General features: G+C 44.2%; 2 pseudogenes across 2 annotated transcripts; both read left to right on the top strand.

Annotated features, from left to right (window-relative positions):
* The first annotated feature begins 5,884 nt into the window (after positions 1 to 5,884).
* On the top strand, positions 5,885 to 7,566 carry LOC308173843 (F-box DNA helicase 1-like; annotated as a pseudogene). Its single transcript has one exon. The product of its transcript is annotated as an F-box DNA helicase 1-like (transcript).
* Positions 7,567 to 7,632: 66 nt separating this feature from the next.
* On the top strand, positions 7,633 to 12,885 carry LOC308173842 (ubiquitin carboxyl-terminal hydrolase 42-like; annotated as a pseudogene). Its single transcript has 11 exons — positions 7,633 to 7,807; positions 8,306 to 8,405; positions 8,843 to 8,910; positions 9,033 to 9,103; positions 9,234 to 9,316; positions 9,412 to 9,523; positions 9,690 to 9,830; positions 9,961 to 10,262; positions 10,623 to 11,291; positions 12,005 to 12,087; positions 12,360 to 12,885. The product of its transcript is annotated as a ubiquitin carboxyl-terminal hydrolase 42-like (transcript).
* Positions 12,886 to 20,798: the final 7,913 nt, after the last annotated feature.

Below are 20,798 nucleotides of genomic sequence, written 5' to 3'. Positions count from 1 at the left end.
CAAACATGGCAGGAAAAGACCTGTGATGAGAATGTTTTAATTTGACATTTGTACAGTTTTGTCTCATTAGCAGACATCTGTGAATGTAAGAGACAACGAGTTGCAGGCTGACAAACCAACCAAAACAGTAAGGACCTGGTCATTTCAGTGTGGACACTGGGTCGGCCATCATCACCCTCCATACCTGTCCGACCTCCTCCACATCAACATTCCCACCCGGTCCCTCAGGTCTGCCTCCTCCATCAACCTGACTGTCCCCCCAGCCCGTCTGTCCACCATGGGTTTTAGAGCCTTCAGCCGCTCCGCCCCTCGCCTCTGGAACTCCCTCCCCCCCGACATCAGGACAAATCAAGATTTGGTTGTCAGGGAGGAAAAAACCATAGGACTGGGACATATATACATGCAGGCTATTTCTTCACTGCTTGTCAGTTTTGTTTATGTAATCCCCAATACCCAATTGAGCTCAGCAGCACAGCGGCAGCTGCATACATCGTATGACATACTTTTACTTCAGGAGGTTTTCAAGGTTTGCAATGAACATATGAGATCTGTGTGCGATCTGATATAGAATTCACTGAATAATAAATTGAATCATTAATATACTCTACTCAGATTTATTTGGTGAATGTGGTTGTGATAGTGGAAAAGATGTGCTGGTACCTTGTCATTTTTTTCCAATTGATCTATACAGTGCCATGTAACTGAACACACTACTTATTAATCAATGTTCACCATGTGCATAATGTATACATGCCATGTGCATATTGTACACGCTATGTGCATTTATATTATTGCATCATTTAAATATGTTCTTTGGATGGAACACTGATCTCATAGAATTCCTGTTTCCTGGGGAACAAGGAAACAAGGTACTGTATTTAAACAGCATTAAAGACTGCATTTTTGTACAACAAGAAGTCCAAACAGAATTGCACACAAACACAAAAAGTCCAATAGACTTGGTTGTGAAGATAATGCAAGGTAAAGTTACACCTATTGTTGAATCTAAGTGAACTGAATGTTATCCTCTGTTTATGCAAAAATATATGAAAATAGTTCACTGTATGCATCACTTTTGCTGATATATTCAAAAACAGTTAGCTATGCTGTCTTGGATCTCACATGAGCTTGATATTTAGCATTCTGTTACTGTTGCAACAGCCGGAAACCAGCAGGGGGCACCATGTGGCGAGGTAGACCCTCTGTTCATCCTCAAAGTCACAACCGCTGAGATGGTGTGTGGGGAGAGGAAGTATAAGTGCTCAGGGTGTCTGAGGTACCACGACAACCTGGGCACCCTGATGGGCCACATCGACCAGGGCTGGAGGGAGGGCTTCAGCTGCAGAGTGTTCTACACCAAACTGAAGATCATGGAGGACCGGAGAGCACGTCTGACCAGCGGCCGCCAGACAGAGGACCCATCCAGCCTCGCCACGTACCTGAGCTCCCTTTCGCTGGCTGCTACGCCCACACACACACCCACAACTACACCCTTGCCCACCGATGGGAATAAGAGCCACTCATCATGGGACAGGAAGGCCGACATGATCCACATGTGGTTACGGCATACAGAGATGGCTGCTACATTCCCCTGAATGTAGCTGAGATACTGTAGTATATTTTACTTGAAACATACATGTACTGTGGTTAGTAGGTACACAACAATACACACATACCATGAATTGCAGAGGGTTTGGGACAGCTTGTAACCACAGACACACACACACACACACACACCCTTTTTTCTCAAAACACCCAGATGACCAACACACACACACACTGACCATATCCATATAGGGTAAAGAACGGGGGAAAAGGCTCAAGAGAGCGAGAGAGAGAGAGAGAGAGAGAGAGAGAGAGAGAGAGAGAGAGAGAGAGAGAGAGAGAGAGAGAGAGAGAGAGAGAGAGAGAGAGAGAGAGAGAGAGAGAGACTACAAGTCCTAGAGTGCAATAGCTACAAGCGGATGTTGGCATTAGAGAAATTTGGCGCTGATCTATCCGGGTACTACGTTCACTTCTTCCTTTTGCGCCGGTGACTGAAGAGCCGTGCGTCCATGTGCGCAGAGACTGGGAAGTCATAGTCCACAAGAAATACAGAATCCGAGCCACGACAGAGCTTTAGCTGAACGATAAGTGAAATCAAATAAGCAGTAAACAGATAAAACTGAACTGCCTGCCTTCAGTTTAAACTGTGAACATTCAATGCTGGCATTTAATTACTGTGTCATCAAAATACTACATATATGTTTGCACTTGAACTTCAATCTTGTTATTACTCCAAAGATAACTTGAACGTAGGGTATTTTACCGGTCTTGTAAACAATTTGTGTTGCTGAAAGACTATTGGTGGAGAAATGTGTGTACGCTTGATATCACAACAACAAAGTGCTAGGCTACACCTCATAATGGTGTGAAGTATACTATTTCCAATCAGTTGTTTATCAAATGCAGTTGATTGTAAATCTATAAACAATCTGTGATGTGAAAAAAATAAAAATAAATGCCACCCACACAACCAGATGAAACAGTCCTACTATTCAACATTACAATGAAATATCTGGCATGAAACTCCATCACGTCAATCCAAATATCTATAGAAGGAGAACAACTTTCATTGCCAACACATAATACTTTTTTACGGTCTATTTGACCATAACGCAAAACACTTGGAAAACAGCGAGCTAGTCGTCTTCCATCTATCTTATAGACAGCATGTAGTTGTCTGAAGTCTGAGGTCATGTTCTCACATGAAAGTCCGAATCGAGACCCGGAGCAAGTGGATGAGTTAACAACATTGTTGCATAAATTATTTCTCTGATTTGCGTTCTCACAGCCCTTCATGTAAACAAAGTAACATACGCAATCAAAGCAACAGACGTGGTAGTTGATTGGTCAGATTGATTGATTGCCCGTTGTCCCGCTCTTATACAGATCAATTGACTCTTAACACACCTCACACCACAGGATAATCTTATAGGATAAGAGCCATCCGATAATCGTGCGTTTTCTGTCTTTGGTCGGAAGGGGGAAAATCGGCCCGATTATCTTTGTGTGTACCCGGCTTTAGTTGGCACTGTATCTGGGATGTGATGCTGCTGTTGCTGCAGTGTGAACTAGTGATGGGTATAGGCCCTAGGCCTAATGGATTTATTAGCCCCCCCACTCAGTATCACCACCAGCCGCCACTGCTGGCCTCAATGTTAATGTTTGGTCCTTGTGATGGCTTGGTGTATGATGTGGACCCAGGTGCAATGCAGGACAAGGAGTAGATAGTAGGCAACGATTGGCTAAACAAAGTTATCTTTACTGAGGCTATGTCCACACCAATACGTTTTTTTGATAAACGTTTTCCGTATATAAAAATATCACCTTCCACACGAGCACGTTTATAAAAAATATCTAATTCCACATGCATACTGAGTTAGATGCGGGGCAGCTCTTACGAAGTATGTTAGTTACTTTTCTGTTCTGTATGTGTGCACAGTTGTGGCACTGCCACATGTGCCATAAATGTATATGGTGCACTATATTTAATTACCCAGAAAATAACTTATGAAAGGGGTTATTGAAATGAAATGTCCTCAAAGTTGTATATGGTGTGGGTAAATGAAAAAGGTTTTGTGCAATTGCCTTTTTGGGGGGGTTTAATTAGGACTGATCAGTCTCGTTGCGCCGTGCGTTTTTTCCATCCTGCGTTGGATTATATGACTTTGATTCAGCCTGGAACCCTGTGGACGGGCCTAATAGGCTAGGGTTGTTGAGACTCATTTTCTTTGATCCAGCTATAGTTCGCATTGCGGACAAACGGGACTGGTTAGGGATTGCTATTTGTGTTGTATATCGTTGTTATGAACTTTCATGTGATTTGGAAATACAGTTTACTGATGATTCAAGCCATTGTTTTCATGTCATATATCAATTTATTACTTTAGCAGAGGGAAGTTAACTCTATCCATAAAAGAATCCGAGTTTGCTATGGCACAGATTTGTTCACTACAGGTCTGATTGTTATAGATGGTGGCCAGTACGGGTACGGAATATATCCATTCACTTTATTTGTTATTTTCCTTGAAGTAATTTTGATGTTGACTGTGCACTAGAAGTTTATATCCTGTGATTGTTGTTGGGATAACAGTGCATAATAATACATGGTAAAAAAATAAAATAAATATTAAAAAAATAATACAAGATATATATTTAATTAGAGAGAGAGGTCAGAATGAGTGATCAGGAAATCGATGAGCCTGTGGCAGAGGAGCTACCAGGCCACACAGATGACCGGTCAGCTACGTCTTCCCCCACAGGAAGTATTGTTCCTCCAGAGCTCAGGGACCATTGGGTAACAAGACGAAACCCTGTAGGGGAAGTAACATCACTGCTGAGCTCACTATACATATCCGATGAGGATGAAGCAGACGGGGTAGAGGAAGATGAGGGGGAGGAGGACGATGCCAAGGAAGATGCATCCACCTCCATACTCATAGCCCTCAATGAAACTGTTGGTCTGTTTACCGACAAAGTGAATGACCTGGAGGAGAGATTCAACTCATCAGTGGACAGTGCTATAAACAGGGAAGCAGGTCTAAGGGAGTATGTGACCAGGGAAATGGAAGACATGGAATCATGGGTCGCGACCTCTTTTAAACATCTTGATGAGCAAATAGTTGCTTGTCTCAGGAGGCGGGATGAGACGTGGAAAGCAGAGACTCAACGGATGATTCGTGCCTACACCCCTGCTATTCAGAGGACATTCCCCTACACTAGTCATTCCCCTGGCCAAGTCGCTGTTAGCTCAATCCAAGCCCATCCATCCAGCTATGGCCTGCAGAGTAGCTCAGTCCAGGCCCTAGCAATGCCCCTGTGAGTCAAGGCCCAAGTAGCTCTATTAGACACACACCATTTTCCTCCAGCCTGACCTCACAGGGCCAAACCTCTGCAGGGCGTGGCACTAGCCTCCCCTCACCACCAGGTGTCACCCCTGGCCGAACCTCTATTGGGATGGGCACTAGCCTCCCCTCCCCACTAGGGGTCAGCTTCGGCCAACGCTCTCTGGTGATTGACACTAGCCTCTCCCCACCACTAGGGGTTCCTCTCAGCCAAGCAGCTGGTGGGCCTGTACACTTTACTAAGCCTCCTATCAGGATGGACTTCCCAGTCTTTGGGGGTTCAAGGGAAGTATCAGATGTGATGAACTTTATTGAGAAGTGTGAAACATTTCTATCGATCAGACCGCTCTCAGATCCAGTACTCATTGGAACGCTGTCCATTGTTCTCAAAGGACCAGCCCACAGCTGGTGGACCGTGGAAAAAAAGAAGGTCCGCAACTGGACAGAGTTTAAAGAAGCCTTCCATGGTGCATTTCTTACCTCTGATTACAAGACAGAGGTGGAGGAGAAACTGAGGGATATGGTCCAGACCCCCACCCAATGTGTGCGAAATTTTGCATATGACTATCGTGCACTCTGCTTGAGGTGGAAGTCTGATATTTCAGAGAAGGAGCTGGTGAGAAAAATCCTCAACAACTGTAACCCCAGGATGATGGTAAGGAAAGGCCAAGCGGAGGCACCTCAGCGCTGGGGAGTGTGGTAGTCTGGGGAGCAGCGCCCAGGGCACCCATGCCCTCACACAGCCCCATTCCGTTGTCCATGGCAACCCTATTCCTAACCTCTTACCGAGAACCCCCACCAAAAAGAAGAGGAGAGAATCTGCTAGATTACTAGCTAGATCTAGTAATCTAGACGTGACGGGTAGAGTCAGGGTCGTCAGTCCTCAGAAGGCCGCCCAGCCTTCCACCCCTGTAAAGACAGAAACACCCCATGCAGTGTTCACTCCAAAACAAAAGGAACCAGAGCCGGAGGAGGAGGAGGAGGCGTTTACCACACCCATGAAGGAGGAGCCTCCAGAGGAAATGATGGACTGTCTGGAGGGGCTGACGGAGGCCATGTACGGGGACGACGAGGAGTTTGAGCGCTCCTCCTCCTTGGGAGCAGGACAGGAGGATCCAGGCTGTGTGTTCCAGCAGGAGGAGGACGAGGTGGATGCTCTTCCCGACGCCCACTACGGCCTCCTGGGCACCAGCCAGGCCCTGGTCCAGCCCCAGGGCCACATGGAGGACCTCCCGGGGGAGATACTGATGCTGGTGTTTGGTCTCCTCCCTGCCGAGGACCTCTATCGTCACGTGGGCCTGGTCTGTCACCGCTGGAGGGAGATCGTCACCCAGCCTCTGTTTGTTCCATGGAAGAAGCTGTATTACCGTTACCAGAAAAGAGAGAGAGAGGCCGTTCGGGAGATCAGCTGCATTCTGAAGGCCAACAGCATCACCAAGGAGGACGACCTGAGTGTCATCAACCTTGTCAGGTTCATGGCCCAGTATAAGCCCAGGGAGAGGGTGGAGGCTGCCGCGGTGCTGCAGAGTTGAGGAGCCACAGTCTCTTCCCCCAGGCGGAGGCCAGCCTCAAACACAGGCTCCCTCAACTAGAGGGCATGGAGGAGGGTCCTAACCCGTGGGCGGCCATGACTCTGGTCCTCGTGCTGAGTGACGGAGTGGGGGACGTCCAGGCCCTGGTGGCCCGGCTGAGGCGCTGCCTGGCCTCACACACCGCCATCACAGAGTACCTCAGCGCCGTGGCAACCCTGCTGCTCGCCATGAGGAACAACAACATCAGCATCAGCAACAGGTGGCACTACAACATCTTCTATGTCCTCCACCTGATGGAGAACGCCCCCCCCACAGCCGTCACCAGCCAGAGCGGCCCCATGTTACACAGGAGACCCCAGTGTCAGGTGACCCACGAACAGCAGCAGATCCTGAACCATGACATCCAGAGCGGCCACGTGGTTAAGATCATGGCCTTTGCAGGCACTGGGAAGACCACCACACTGGTGAGGTATGCCCAGCAGAGGCCACACCTCCGTTTCCTGTACGTGGCCTTCAACAAGTCGGTTGCCATGGCGGCGCAGCGGTTGTTTCCCTCCAACGTAGACTGCCGGACGGTTCACTCCATGGCCTTTGCAGCCGTTGGCAAGAAGTATCAGGAGAAGAAGAAGCTGTCGTTCAACGTGAAGCCCTTCTCGGTGGCCTGGGTCCTGCCCAAGGGGTGCGGCGGCTTCGTCAACGCCAAGGTGGTCACCCAGACCCTCACCGCCTACATGGCCTCGGCCGACACGCACATCACCCCGGAGCACGTCCCCGCGAGGTACAAGAACACGAAAGGGAACATGCAGATAACCAGCGAGGAACAGAAGAGGTTGTTTGTGAATGACGCCCAGGAGATCTGGGACAGAATGGTGGACTTGGGACACAGGAGCAGAGATTCAGGATACCACATGTGCGCTGACGGCTATCTGAAGCTGTGGCAGCTAGAGAGGCCGTGTCTGGACAAGTATGATGCTATCTTTATTGACGAGGCCCAAGACTGCACGCCAGCCATCATGGACATCATGTTGTCTCAGTGTTGTGGGAAGATCCTGGTTGGAGACCCTCACCAGCAGATCTACACCTTCAGGGCAGCGGTCAACGCTCTTCATCTAGTGGCACACACACCTTTCCAGACCTGTTTAGAATGACTATTTTGGTCGTGATATATTGAATTTTAAACAATTGTATTGAGGAATGAAGTTAATCGGAACAGAATGCTAGAAGATACGGTACAACATGCCTCTTATCCGATTAACCTCCATATCTGTTCCCCTTTAGGTCATGAGCCTGGTTTCTGTATGATGTACACCATGCAGAACCACATCACCCAGGTCTTTGCTAACTCGGGGAACGTCATCAAGCCCATTGGTGTCTTCAATGAACTAAAACGTGAGTGTCCACTCACAATCAGAAAAAAAACTATATTACTATTTAATATATGCTTGATGGAAATATGTGTTGTTGTAAAAAAAAAATAATAATAATAATAATAACTGCCTGCAATCACATCAGAACAAAACAAAAAAACATATTTGCTGTATCAAAATAATAGATATATGGACAATATGACCAGCCTGTCAGCTAAATAGTTTTCCCTCCAAAAATGCAAAGAGAGTTGGATAGCATCACAGGTGCCAAATCCAGGGAACACACAGTATCTTCAGAAAATGTATTTTCCCTCCAAAAAAGTAGAAGGTGCTATCAATTTATTTTGGAGGGAGAACTATTTGATAGACAGCTTCTTAGCAATAGCATCCTATGCTTCCACCAAAATACCAAACGATAAGTAACAGCTAACCATAACCATGTCAATGTGATTGTTTGATGCTCTCAAGTGTTTGTCAACTGTATGGTTTCGTCATCTACCTGCCCTGTTACACCCGGTAGGGATCGCAAAGCACTTCCGCTTAGGGAGTCAGGAGGATGCCCACAAGTTCCTGCGATGCACAGTGGATGCTATGCAAAAGTCCTGCCTGCCTGGAACCAAGTAGGTGTTACTGAGGGAGTTATGGAAATCAGTGTTCAGCCACTAGGATGTAGTGTACTTGGATCTGACCTACGTTCATATTTAGCTTAGAATACAGTGAGACATGATTAATAGATATGTTGCAATGACCCTCGCTTATAGAAGCGACCCTTAAAACTGACTGTAGCAAGCTCTTGTGGATAGTGGATTTCCTTTCTGCGCCAACAGGTTACCTTTCTTTAATTATCTTTGCTCTATTTCCTCTGCTGTCTCTTCCCCTTTATTTCTTCTTCTCAAAGGGCTGTAACAGTTTGTGTTGCTAATGGTTAATAAACGAGTATCTTGATTTGAGAATGTTCTGTAGTACAGACTGGCTGACTATTAGGAATAATTCATTCACATTTTGAGTAGTTTGTAGTTTGTCTTTTTAATTCTTCTGACATTTCTTTTTTCAATAGATTGGACAGGCAAACGCAGGCAACCAGTTTTATCCACCAAGTCTTTGGAGGGTACCTACGATCCAGGGGTAAGTTATTGGTCCAAACTTGCATTGCTCATTTGTATGCTGCTTATACTGTATGTATGTTGCTTACCCGTACAAAATTAGCAAAGAAAAGCACTGAATCTTCAATGCTCAATCTTTCACAGTAAAATGTTTAAACTGCAAAGCAGTCTCTGACACGTTTGACCCCTACTTGGATGTCGCATTGGAAATAAAGGTAACACACAATTATACATAATCATTCTGCTGTTTCACATCAATCAAGTACCTTTTACAAGAATTATTCATCGTGATATGAGATATTGGTAATAAGTAAATAATTGAGAATTGTGTCTGTCGTCTTGCAGACGGCTCCCAGCATAACCAAGGCACTGGAGCAGTTTGTCAAGCCAGAGCAACTGGATGGAGAGAATGCATACAAATGCACAAAGTTAGTATATACCTGTATTCATTTATTTGTGCAGCCTATTGAGTTTTGATTCCTCACATCATAATGGAATGCAACTGACTAAAACCTGTCTGCAGGTGTAAGAAAATGGTTCCAGCCTCAAAGAGATTCACCATCCACCGGAGCTCCAACGTGCTCACCATCTCACTGAAGCGCTTTGCCAACTTCAACGGGGGCAAGATTGGAAAGGTAAGATCATTTTGGGAATATTTGGATTCAGGTTTAGAATGTTAAATGCAATAGGGTATTTTTTTCCTCTTCTCAGACAATCAGAAATGCCTTAGTTATTTTGAAGATGTACCCCCTGTTCATTTCCCTGTGTGGTGCTGACCACGTCCTTACTCTCCTTACTCAGGACGTGAGGTACCCCGAGTACCTGGACCTTAGGCCCTTCATGTCCCAGTCCCACGGGGAGCCCCAGGTCTATGTTCTGTACGCAGTGCTGGTCCACTCAGGCCGTAGCTGCCATGCTGGACACTACTACTGCTACATCAAGGTATCACACACACACACACACACACACCCCTCATAAAAATTCAGTTCACCAGTGCATCAGCCAGTCTCATTTTGCTCAGAATTAGATGTTGATGTGATGTGACGTTAACAGTCCTCTTCTTAATTCTCAGGCCAGTAACGGGCAGTGGTATCAGATGAACGACTCCTCGGTGTCTGTCAGTGACATCAGATCCGTTCTCAACCAACAGGCTTACGTGCTCTTCTACATCAGGTGAGTACCACAGAGGCGCAAAGACATTTCACAACTTACATTTCTTGTGCATGCCCCCCCCCCCCCCTGTACTGTAACCTCGTGAGCCGCACCCCAGGCCAGTCGTCCCCGCGCCCTGTCCTCACGCCCCGTGTCAACCTCGGGCCTCGCCACAACTCCACCGGCTTCATCGGCCCCCAGCTGCCCCCAAACATGGCTAAGGTACAGCCTCTATACTGCACTGTATACACACACACACTCTTTGATTGTCATATGAGCCTCCACATGCAGCTTCACACCACATTGGCATGATACTTAATGATAATTCTGATGATTATTAAAGATCAATGAATGATAATACTGTATTCACAGCAAGCTCGCGTACCAGTGTTTCGCACAGATTTGTTTTTGGCAGGGCACATGAGTACACATCCAGCGATGCCATTACCATTTACTCATTTTCTATTGAGTTCTATCTAAGCCAAAACTCCAGACAGGGGGGTCCGCCCCACCTATTCAATGGTAAGGGAAACAGCAGTGTGTAATGAGGCTTGTAGCTAACTTATTTTGGTTGTTTCACAGAACACCCTTCACGTCAACGGGAACGGCTCTCTAAGAGACAATCCATCTGGCTCCAAGCCTAGCACCAGCAGTGGCGGCCTCGGAAAACCGAGCCACGTGCTGCCCTCCGCCTCCTCTTCTTCATCCTCCTCGTCCTCCATCTCCTCAAACCCACTCTGCCGTCCCACTGGGATCCCCGACCCTGCTCTCCTTCTACAGAAGCTCTCCTTCTACATTGGCCAGGGCAAGCAGATCCGCCCCTCCTCATCCTCTTCTTCAGCCTCAGCTTCCTCCTCTTACGTCCAGCCGTCCGCCTCCTCCTCTTCCTCTTCCTCACAGTCTACCTCAGCCTGTATGTCCGCCCCTCGCCCGCCTCGTGTGAACGGCACGTTAGCCAGTAATGGGAATCACGGCTCCTCCCTCCTGGTGCCGTACGGCCACGAGTCATCAGAGGAGTCTGATCAGGAGGGCGGCGCTCTAGAAAACGGCCTGGCCAAGCCTAATTTCAACGGGAGGAACGGAGGAACCGTCTACAGACCGGCCCCGCGACCCCAGCCGGCCGTTAAGACCAACGGTGCTGGTGGGAGTGAGGCTGGGGCGTACCACAACAGTAACGGCATCGCCAAACCCAACCAGAACGGTCACCAGAACGGACACCACAAAGTCAATGGCCTCAAACACACTGACAAGGTACTTAGTCAAATAACATGCCAAAACGGTAGCATAGAATAGTTTCTATCTGATAAAGTGTGGTTATCTGATATCGGGCCACGTATAGGATTGTTGTCATGGTATTTGGCTGCTTGCAAGGACAAGAGAAGAAGGTATTGTTGTTGAAATACTATTGCAAAGCATTATCCTGCAGTATGTCATCATGTCATTATCCTGCAGTATGTCATCATGTCATTATCCTGCAGTATGTAATCATGTCATTATCCTGCAGTATGTAATCATGTCATTATCCTGCAGTATGTCATCATGTCATTATCCTGCAGTATGTCATCATGTCATTATCCTGCAGTATGTCATCATGTCATTATCCTGCAGTATGTCATCATGTCATTATCCTGCAGTATGTCATCATGTCGTTATCCTGCAGTATGTCATCATGTCATTACCCTGCAGTATGTCATCATGTCATTATCCTGCAGTATGTCATCATGTCATTATCCTGCAGTATGTCATCATGTCATTATCCTGCAGTATGTAATCATGTCATTATCCTGCAGTATGTAATCATGTCATTATCCTGCAGTATGTAATCATGTCATTATCCTGCAGTATGTAATCATGTCATTATCCTGCAGTATGTAATCATGTCATTATCCTGCAGTATGTAATCATGTCCTGTAAATATTTTCATCAGTGCGCCCATTGATGTTTGTGTTTGTGGTCTGTGGCAGGTGTCTAGCAGTGGTCCTGGGCTGTCGTCTGGTGTGGGTCCAAGCATAGCTAACGGCAGGGAGTCTCATCACAGTCGGCCAAGGTGAGACAACCCTCACACCTCCAGGCACTGTGCAGATTTCAATGATTTTAAATTATGATATTAAGAATGTAATTGTATTAAGCCTGTATGCTTTTCTTCTTCTTTTTTTCTAGCAAAGAGGTATATAATACCCAGGCCACCCCTTCTCAGAGTGAGAGTCTGCATGGTGCAGTTAGTGAGGGTCGACTCTCCCTTACACCAGAGATATGCGCCTCCACCCATGACAACGGAGCTAATCCGCTCCCTCACCACGCACCATCCTCTGCTGCTAGTTCGCCAATGCCCACTGCCACCATGAACACATCGGATGTAGGAGCTAATTCGCTAACCGATGCCCAGAGGGCAAGTAGTTCCACTACGCACCCCAACAACCAGACGGCCTTATCCACCCAGCCGACACCCTCCCTCGACACCCCGGTCACCTCTGCCTTCTCCAAGCCCCCGCCTGGCCCAGCCCCGGGGGCCACTGTGGGCCTGGTAGCCCCACACAAGTACGACACCAGGGAGATCCAGAGAACTGTCTCTGAGACCGACAGCCTGGCCACAGGGCCGGAGCGACGAGAAGAGGGCAGAGAGCCCCATCTGGACAAGCCCAGCTCCAAAGAAGCAGTGAGGAGGGCAGGAAGCAGTGAGGAGAGGCCGAACCGGAAGCGCCGTTACCATGGCGACGACCATGTCAACGACCACTCTCCTAATAAACAACGCCGCACCGACTACGATGACTTCAGCCTCCCTTCTGGTCATGCATCGCCAACGGCACCCTTTTTTTCTCTGCATCCCTCTTTTCACACTCACTGAGACACCCTTTCTTTCTATCCTTTCTTTTAAACTCATTATTCAAGTATACAAAAAAACAGTGTTATCACTTTTGGCTGTGGACCTTTTGTGTTTGCTTTTTAAAAATCCAGTTTGTTTTTTCTAGCGTTCATAAGAAAGAATACTGTGAATTTAATTTTGAACTGTACTATCAGTTATTTTTTATACATAAACAGTCCTGTATCAGGAATACCAATAGAGATTTTTTTTTTCTTCATGTTTCTGGTTTGTTTTAGACAATTCCCACAACTTAATTTAGACCATGTTCTATGGACATAAGTCAGTGAAATGGGTATGGTTTGCTGTTTTTTCTACGTTAAAAAAAACAGTTATGTTATACCTTTTAGTTCAACAATAGCATGTAAAATGGTGACTGCTCCTGGTGTTTCTGGACACCTCTCGGAAATGAGAAATACTCATGTCGTCTTCATGTCGATTAAGCACATGTAAAAAACTGAAAAATGATTTCGCCTACAGGTAGCCCTTTTCATTGGGCTGTGTCACAATGTATACATTGTACAAGGTATATAAAAAGCCTTAAATACATTTGTTAATGTCAGAAATTGTAACCCTCACTTTGTTTACAAGCATTGTTTGTTGGAGTGAATGCTTATGATGGGGCATGTACACCACAATGGGTAAAATGTCCGCCTTTCTACCAGATGGAGTTATTATATGGAAGCTACCCCTTTTGGTTAAATCATTTTCGTATGAGTGATTGATATACTGAACTGAGTGTCACAGACTTTTTTTGGGAGGTCAGAGAATGGTTGTTTGTTGTACCACTTCTTGGATTCAGGGCTTATCATACGTATACAGTGCAATGGCATGGTCGTTTTTGTAGGTTTTTCTAGTCATACAATGACAGGATGGGTTTAACATGGGAGCTAAATACTCATTTCTTATTCACGTGACACAGTATTGAAATTATAAAGCCAAAGACTAGTTTGGAGCCAGTTAGGCCTTTAGTTGTCTAGTCAGTCTTTATACGGTACACACAGGAAGGTTGAACATCACATTTTATTCAAAGTTCTCATTTATCTATTGCTGCTGGATTGAAAAAATCAGGTGTAGTGCTGAGGCACAAATGTGTACATTTCAAGCCTGCAAACTGCGACACTTTAAATGAATGTGCAATAACACTATGTGCAATATGACAACCCTAGTCGTTTTATCTGTACAGTATAGTATAGTGGATAGTGTACATAGCCTTTATTTATGTAAACCAGCTCCTTTCCCTTCTTGTTTTTTTAGTTTTTTTTTCTTTCCTAGCACTAGGGGAGCCACCCCTCCCAAATGTCGTTGTTTGGTACCTGTACTACTGTATAGCAATGACAATAAAGACCATTCATTCATTCATCTTTAGCTGTCTAGTTTTAGGTTTTTGTAGTTTTAGTTTAGTTTTAGATTATCTTAGACTGTTTTAGACTATGTAGTTTTAGTTTAGTTTTAGTCTATATTGACGGAAAGTTTAGATTATTTTAGACTATTTTAGACTATTTTTAGTTTTAGACTATGTAGTTTTTAGTTTAGTTTTTAGACTATGTAGGCCAGGTTTTGTATTGTATTTGTTTGTGGTGGATGTTGTATGCCTGTGAACAGGTTACAATTGAAAATGAGCCCTTTGGGCTCAATGTGTTTTTTACCTGTATAAATAAAGGTAAAAAAAAAAAAAACGTTACGTTACCCTTAAAACTTTTCATTCTTAGGCTTCTCTCTGTCTAAAAATAACAAGTGCTTCTCTGTTCATAAGACCAAGGACTTCCTCGTAGTGAGATGAAGTCACTGACACTGATCTAGGGTCAGTTTTGGGTTTTCCCCGTGAACGCTAAAGGATATTACTTATTTGTGGTTGGTAAATTGATCCTAGATCCATGGGAACTAGGGAGTGGCCTCTAGTGATGACCTGGTCACACTGACCACATGATCCTTCACTGGGGATTTTTTGTTTGTTTTATGTTCATGTTTTCTTGCCAAACCTTGTGAATGAAATTTACTACCTCCAACCAAATCTCATATAATTTGACCAACATGACATGGCCGGTTGCTCAGACAGGGCTTAAATAAAGACAGGACTAGGCCTAATCTTGACTAGTTAAACTAGGTCATTTAAGCCGCTTGCATGAAAGTATCTCAACTGTGGCTTAGTAAATCGGAGACTATGGAGTCCTGGAGTAAGCTAAGTAAGCCTTATTGCAAACACCTGGATTAATCCTCATTTGAGGGAGGCGGAGCCAGGCTAGTTCATACAATGGTCCCCATGAAAACCCGGAATGGAACAGAAAACACAATTTTTTGTGAGAACATTGATAGAAAACAATACCAGGAGCTTTTATTTTGAAAGCAAATGGTTTTATCTTAATTGTCTGAAAAATATGTAAGAAACTGATGTGACTGATGTGGATCTTGAGATGGAACAATGGCAGTGGCAACCAGAATTCGTTCAAAGAACTACACTGAGTTGGAAAAGACGCTACTAAAACAAATTGCATCAAACCATCCAATCATTGAAAGTAAAAACCATACTGCTGCTACCGAGCAAAAGAAGAAGAGTAGTTGGATTGCAATTAGCAGTGAATTTAATGCAAATGAACAAGTAACAAAACGAACAGTACAGCAACTTCAGGTGAGATCTTCATTCATCTCTTCATGAGATTATCAGCATTTCACTTCTTATTTGCTGCTTTTTTTGGCCTCGGCTCACCTGTAAAAGAGATGCAAATCTCAGTGTGACTTCCCTGGATAAATAAAGGTTAAATAAATTAAAAATCATATTTGTGTAAGATAATTCATATTGAATGACATCTGCTTTTATAGACTCTCTGGAAGAACATCAAACTGACTTTAAAAAAACAGAGTGCAGAAGCCAGAAGAGAGCGATTCACTACTGGTGGCGGACCACCAAAAGATCACCAAACTGATGAATTCAGTGATGTGCTTTCTGGAATGATAGAGCACCAGCAACCCCTGGATGGTATTCCAGATGATGACCATTTGGACAGTGCAAATGAAGAACTGAGCCTGAGCCCAAATGGTAACCTCCATATTCAACTGTCAATCTTCATTCTAAGGTTCATATAAGTAAATGTGTGCTTCTAACACTGTTCATTTCCCCAGAGGAAACAATTGTGACCCAAGTGACAGAGCCAGTGCACAATGAGTGTTTACCGTCCACATCTGCTGCCGCCATAACTGAAGTTGTCAGCACCTGTCAGCGAAGAAGAATAAAGATGACAATGCATGAAAAGTTAGCCAGAGAATTTCATGAAGAGAAAATGAAATATCTAAAGGAAGAACATGAATTGAAAATGAGTATACTCCAGGTTGAATTGGAAATGAAGTTGGAGGAGAAAGCTATGAACACAATGAAGTACAGTGCTGAGACAATTGTGCTTAACTCTTGTGATTCACAATAAAAGTGTCTTGTAATTTCCCAAGAGTATTTACACGAGTACTGACCATTTTATTCCAGCCTTGTCACTCATTTAATTTTACTCTTAAATGATGTACAAAGCAAACAATAAATGCATCTCACCCTAGTTGAAGTGCTGCAATGTGAAGGCATTCCTGTGTGCAAGTCCTCGTTGGTCACCGACTGCCACAACCATGGGCACATCTGCATCATCTTCACCTTCCTGTGGAGGTTCAGGACAGTGCTGCCTCCTCAGGTAGTTGTGCAGCACAGCTGTAGCAATGATCACTATGCAGCATCTTCTTGGGTTGAAGCGGAGTGTGTTGCGTAAACACTGGAATCAATTTGTCCATACCCAAAACATATGCTCAACCATACCTCGAGTGCGGATATGAGCCCTGTTGTACCTCTTCTGTGGCGCTGTTATGGGATTAATGTATGGTGTGAATAAAAATGTACTCTGGCCGTATCCACTGTCACCAAGCATTAGTCCACTATGTTGTCCCCTCAGAAACTCAGCACACAATGAAGAATTGAAAAAGATCCGTGAGTCGTGAGTTGAACCTTTCCAACGGGCAACAATATTTGAGAACTCCAAATTAGGAGTGCATACACCCTGAACATTAATGGAGAACCAGTTATTGCGGTTCCTGTACTCCTCAGCATCAGGAGTTGATGGGCACTTGATTGGAATATGACATCCATCGATACAGCCAATCACTCCTGGAAAGTGTCCATACTCATAAAACTCTACTTTATAGTTGGCTTGGCTAGCAGCATCAGGAAAGTTGATATATGTACTCTTCAGTCCACAAATGGCCCTGCAAACTTTGTGCACTATTCTACATGCAGTAGATTCATGGACACCACACAGATCACCTGTTTCCCGGTGAAAGGTTCCAGATGCCAAGAACCTCAAGGTAATGAGGACTTGGAGTGGAATAGGTACAGGCCTTCCTCGTTGAGACAGCTGAATGGATAGTCCAGGCTCAAGCAAAGAAATTATTTCTGATGCATTTTCCTTGTGTAGGGTTACTGTAAGTGCAGCCTTTGATACGGTTGACCATTCCATACTTATTGAGAGACTTGAAAACTGGGTTGGCCTCTCAGGTCCGGTCTTAAACTGGTTCAGGACTTACCTGGCTGACCGAGACTACTTTGTAGCCCTTGGTGACCATAAGTCAAAAAATTATAGCGCAACTTGTGGAGTTCCCCAGGGGTCCATTTTAGGACCATTGCTTTTTAGCCTATACATGCTACCCCTCAGTTCTGTTATCAAGAGGCATAGCGTTAACTACCACAGCTATTGTTGGGAATTTGTATTAAAATAACTAGAAGTCATAAATCATGTAGTATGTGCTCATTTAAATAATATGTGACTGAGGTCAGTTGAGAACAATAGGAAGGTCTCGCAATTAGCCAAAAGAGAGTTTCTGTTTTTGAGCGACATGAAGAAAAGCTCCTGACTAAAAGAAAGTTTTATGATTCAAACCGCCTGTAAATTACTTATTTTTACCTATGTGCTAACAACCATTTTATACCTGCTGTTATGATATTCTATTTTTCTGTACTGATTTTATACTTTCATAACTAATGATTAATGATAAGTCTATTCTTCTATACTATATTTTAACATGTTAATCGAATCCTAAGTCATAGGACTGTGTAACTTCAACAGTTATGTTTTCACAAGCTATTCTGATAAAGGACACACTGACCTAGTCATGAGAGAATGGGTTTGATGATCAAATAACTGGCCAATTAGTGCTTTAGAACGCACGTAGAATTAACTGTATAAAAATGTCTGTTCATCCTAAAAATATAACTGTGTGCATATGCTTAGGCTACTGATTTCTTAATACTTACTGATTTCTTAAAAACACAACAGAATGTGTGTGTGTCTAACGTTGCGCAAGACTAGGCTGCTCAGTGCTCACACAGGTGGATCACCATGACTAACGGCCGGGGGGCCAGAAGAAGAAGATAACACACAGTACACTCGCTCTCACACCGAAAAGAGTTGAAGGCCACATAACTAATTAAAACACTTGCTTACAAATCAAATGGTCACAGCTGCAACAGATTTAATGCTGACAATTAAAAACTACCAGATAGGGGGAGGAGGGACAGCCCAGCCCCAAATGTTAAATCAAATGTATAAGTACTATGTAACAAGGCGAAACTGGGTTCTTGTCTGGTGAAGCTTCTGCAGTTAACCTATTGACGGCTAGCTGATACTGGCCTGCGGAGGTGAAACTAGATGGGACCACTTTTCCATGGAAATGAACTAGTATTGCTTGCTGATGTGCTTGAATAAATATTCTCTTAATGAACAGTTCAGTAGTGGTGCCTAATATTTGATTGGATCATTTAATCTTAAGAAGTTATATCAAGGACGTCTCGTTGAGATTAAACGAACTCCCTTGTAAGTGACGACTCAATTAAATCAATTCTGGAGAAGTTGATGGCCTTCCATTCCCCACCACTGAGTAAACGCTGTTGTATGCACGGGCACAGGGATGAGAGGTTATCTACTACTTCTGTCCACTCATTGGGAAGGGGGAGGAACACTCATATGAAAGGGACAGGAAAGAACAGAAAGGAAAGGGTTGGAAAAAACTAAAGAATCAATAATGGTAGTTTAGGAAGTAAAGAAACCAAGGAAATAAAATAACACATAATACATCCAATCACAAGCAGTGTTGCCAACTTGTCGACTTTGTCGCTAGATCTGGCGACTTTCCATACACCCTTAACTAGTCAAAAGCGACCAGCGACAAATCTAGCTACTTTTTCTAGTCATTTGGAGAATTACTGTAGTATGAAGTATCTAACATATCCCATTACAATGATTTTTGTACAGTTCAGTATAATATTTGTAGATATGTTTTTGTTTGAATAATATTCACTCAGTCTTTTAGTTTCACACTCAAATCCCTCAAATGGTTCACTGTCTCAGTCAGTCTCTCGCACCCTCTCAGTCAGCTTAGCTAGCTATCATAGCTCAGCTCATTAACCATAATGGCTTGTGAATACGTAAATAGTTCGTTTGTAAACCTGGTCAGCCTATTTTTTATTAATTTAGCCTTTCAGAATTGCATATTGTGCAAATTAGTTGATTACATCATCTAGCTACTTTTGGAAGAGCCAACAGCTACTTCCATTACAGAGGAGTTGGCAACGCTGATCACAAGACAAATTGAGGAAGGGGTAAGGGATCTATTCTAATTAGGATAGAAACCCACAAGCTCATGAGGGAAAAAGAGTTGGTAGCAGTCTGACATGGAGCAGTAGCGTAGGCAGAAATTTACTTTAGGGTGGGCCAGCTTTTTTTATTTTTATGTTTCAGTTCATCTTCATGGTCCTACTCTTGTTTGCATCCATCAAACACGTTTCCAATGTGATGTATATCAGAGTACACCCCGCACACATTGATTTACAGTTGATCAAGTACAGTAGCCTACATCAGTGTGCAAGCACACTAATGAAAGGGTGCTGGTGGAGAGAGCGCTGGAGCAGTGTTGCCAACTTGATGAATACATATTCTCGCTACTTTTGGGAGAGCCAACAGCTACTTCCATCACAGAGGAGTTGGCAACTCTGACCTGGAGACTGGAGCCTCTTTTAAGCAATCACCAGGAGGCAGCGCCAGCTGCACCTAATCTGCCTGATTGGGCTCCAGCTCCGCCCACCAGGTAGCCTACCTGGTGGAAACAAATGTTAGGCTACGTCCACACCAGTGGAGGCTCCTCCATAGAGGTGGAGGAGGCCTGGCCTCCCCAATAATTTGAGAGAAGAGAGAGAGATTTAAAAAATCAATAATTATATTTATTTTATTTATTTATTTATTTAACATATTATATTATATTAATATTATTTCCATTATGTTCATAAATCTGAATTTTTCCATGGCTAAAACCCAATATTGCAATTGTAAAGCACCTACAGGCCAGAATCCCTATCCGTTTCTATTGAAGGAGGCCAGGCCTCCTGTCGGAAAGGCCAGGCCTCCTGTCGGAAAGTGGTTTCTCATAGAAGTCAATGTAATGCAATGTTTTTCATGGCAATATGTGATTGGCCAAATCACTGAAAATGGGTGGGCACAGGAGGCCTGGCCTCACCATGCATTGAGTCCAGGGCTGAAAGATTGACATTTTGTTCGTCCAATCACATGAAGCCATTTTGAGAATTCGCCAGTCACTTCAGTGCAGGACACGCTAGAACATCCATGGCTATTATCCCTGAAAATAATAGCTCATTTGGCCAAATACTTTTGCTTAAAATGACCTCGGAAGTCGGCGAGATTCTGGCGCGATTTATACATCGAATAGGTAGACAACATTTAGGATTTATTGAACAGTTTTATTTTTAATATTAATAATTAATAATTGTATGTAGTATGTTGTGGTGAATGTTGTGAGCCTGAGCAGAAGGGACAATAGCTGCTGCAGGCGGACTGTGACGGCTATCAGTAGCCTGGTTG

The sequence above is a fragment of the Nansenia antarctica genome, assembly GCF_963989245.1.
Source record: "Nansenia antarctica genome assembly, chromosome: 19".
NCBI lineage: Eukaryota > Metazoa > Chordata > Actinopteri > Argentiniformes > Microstomatidae > Nansenia > Nansenia antarctica.
The sequence above is the reverse complement of the archived record's forward strand: the minus strand, read 5'-3'. Positions and strand labels throughout refer to the sequence as shown.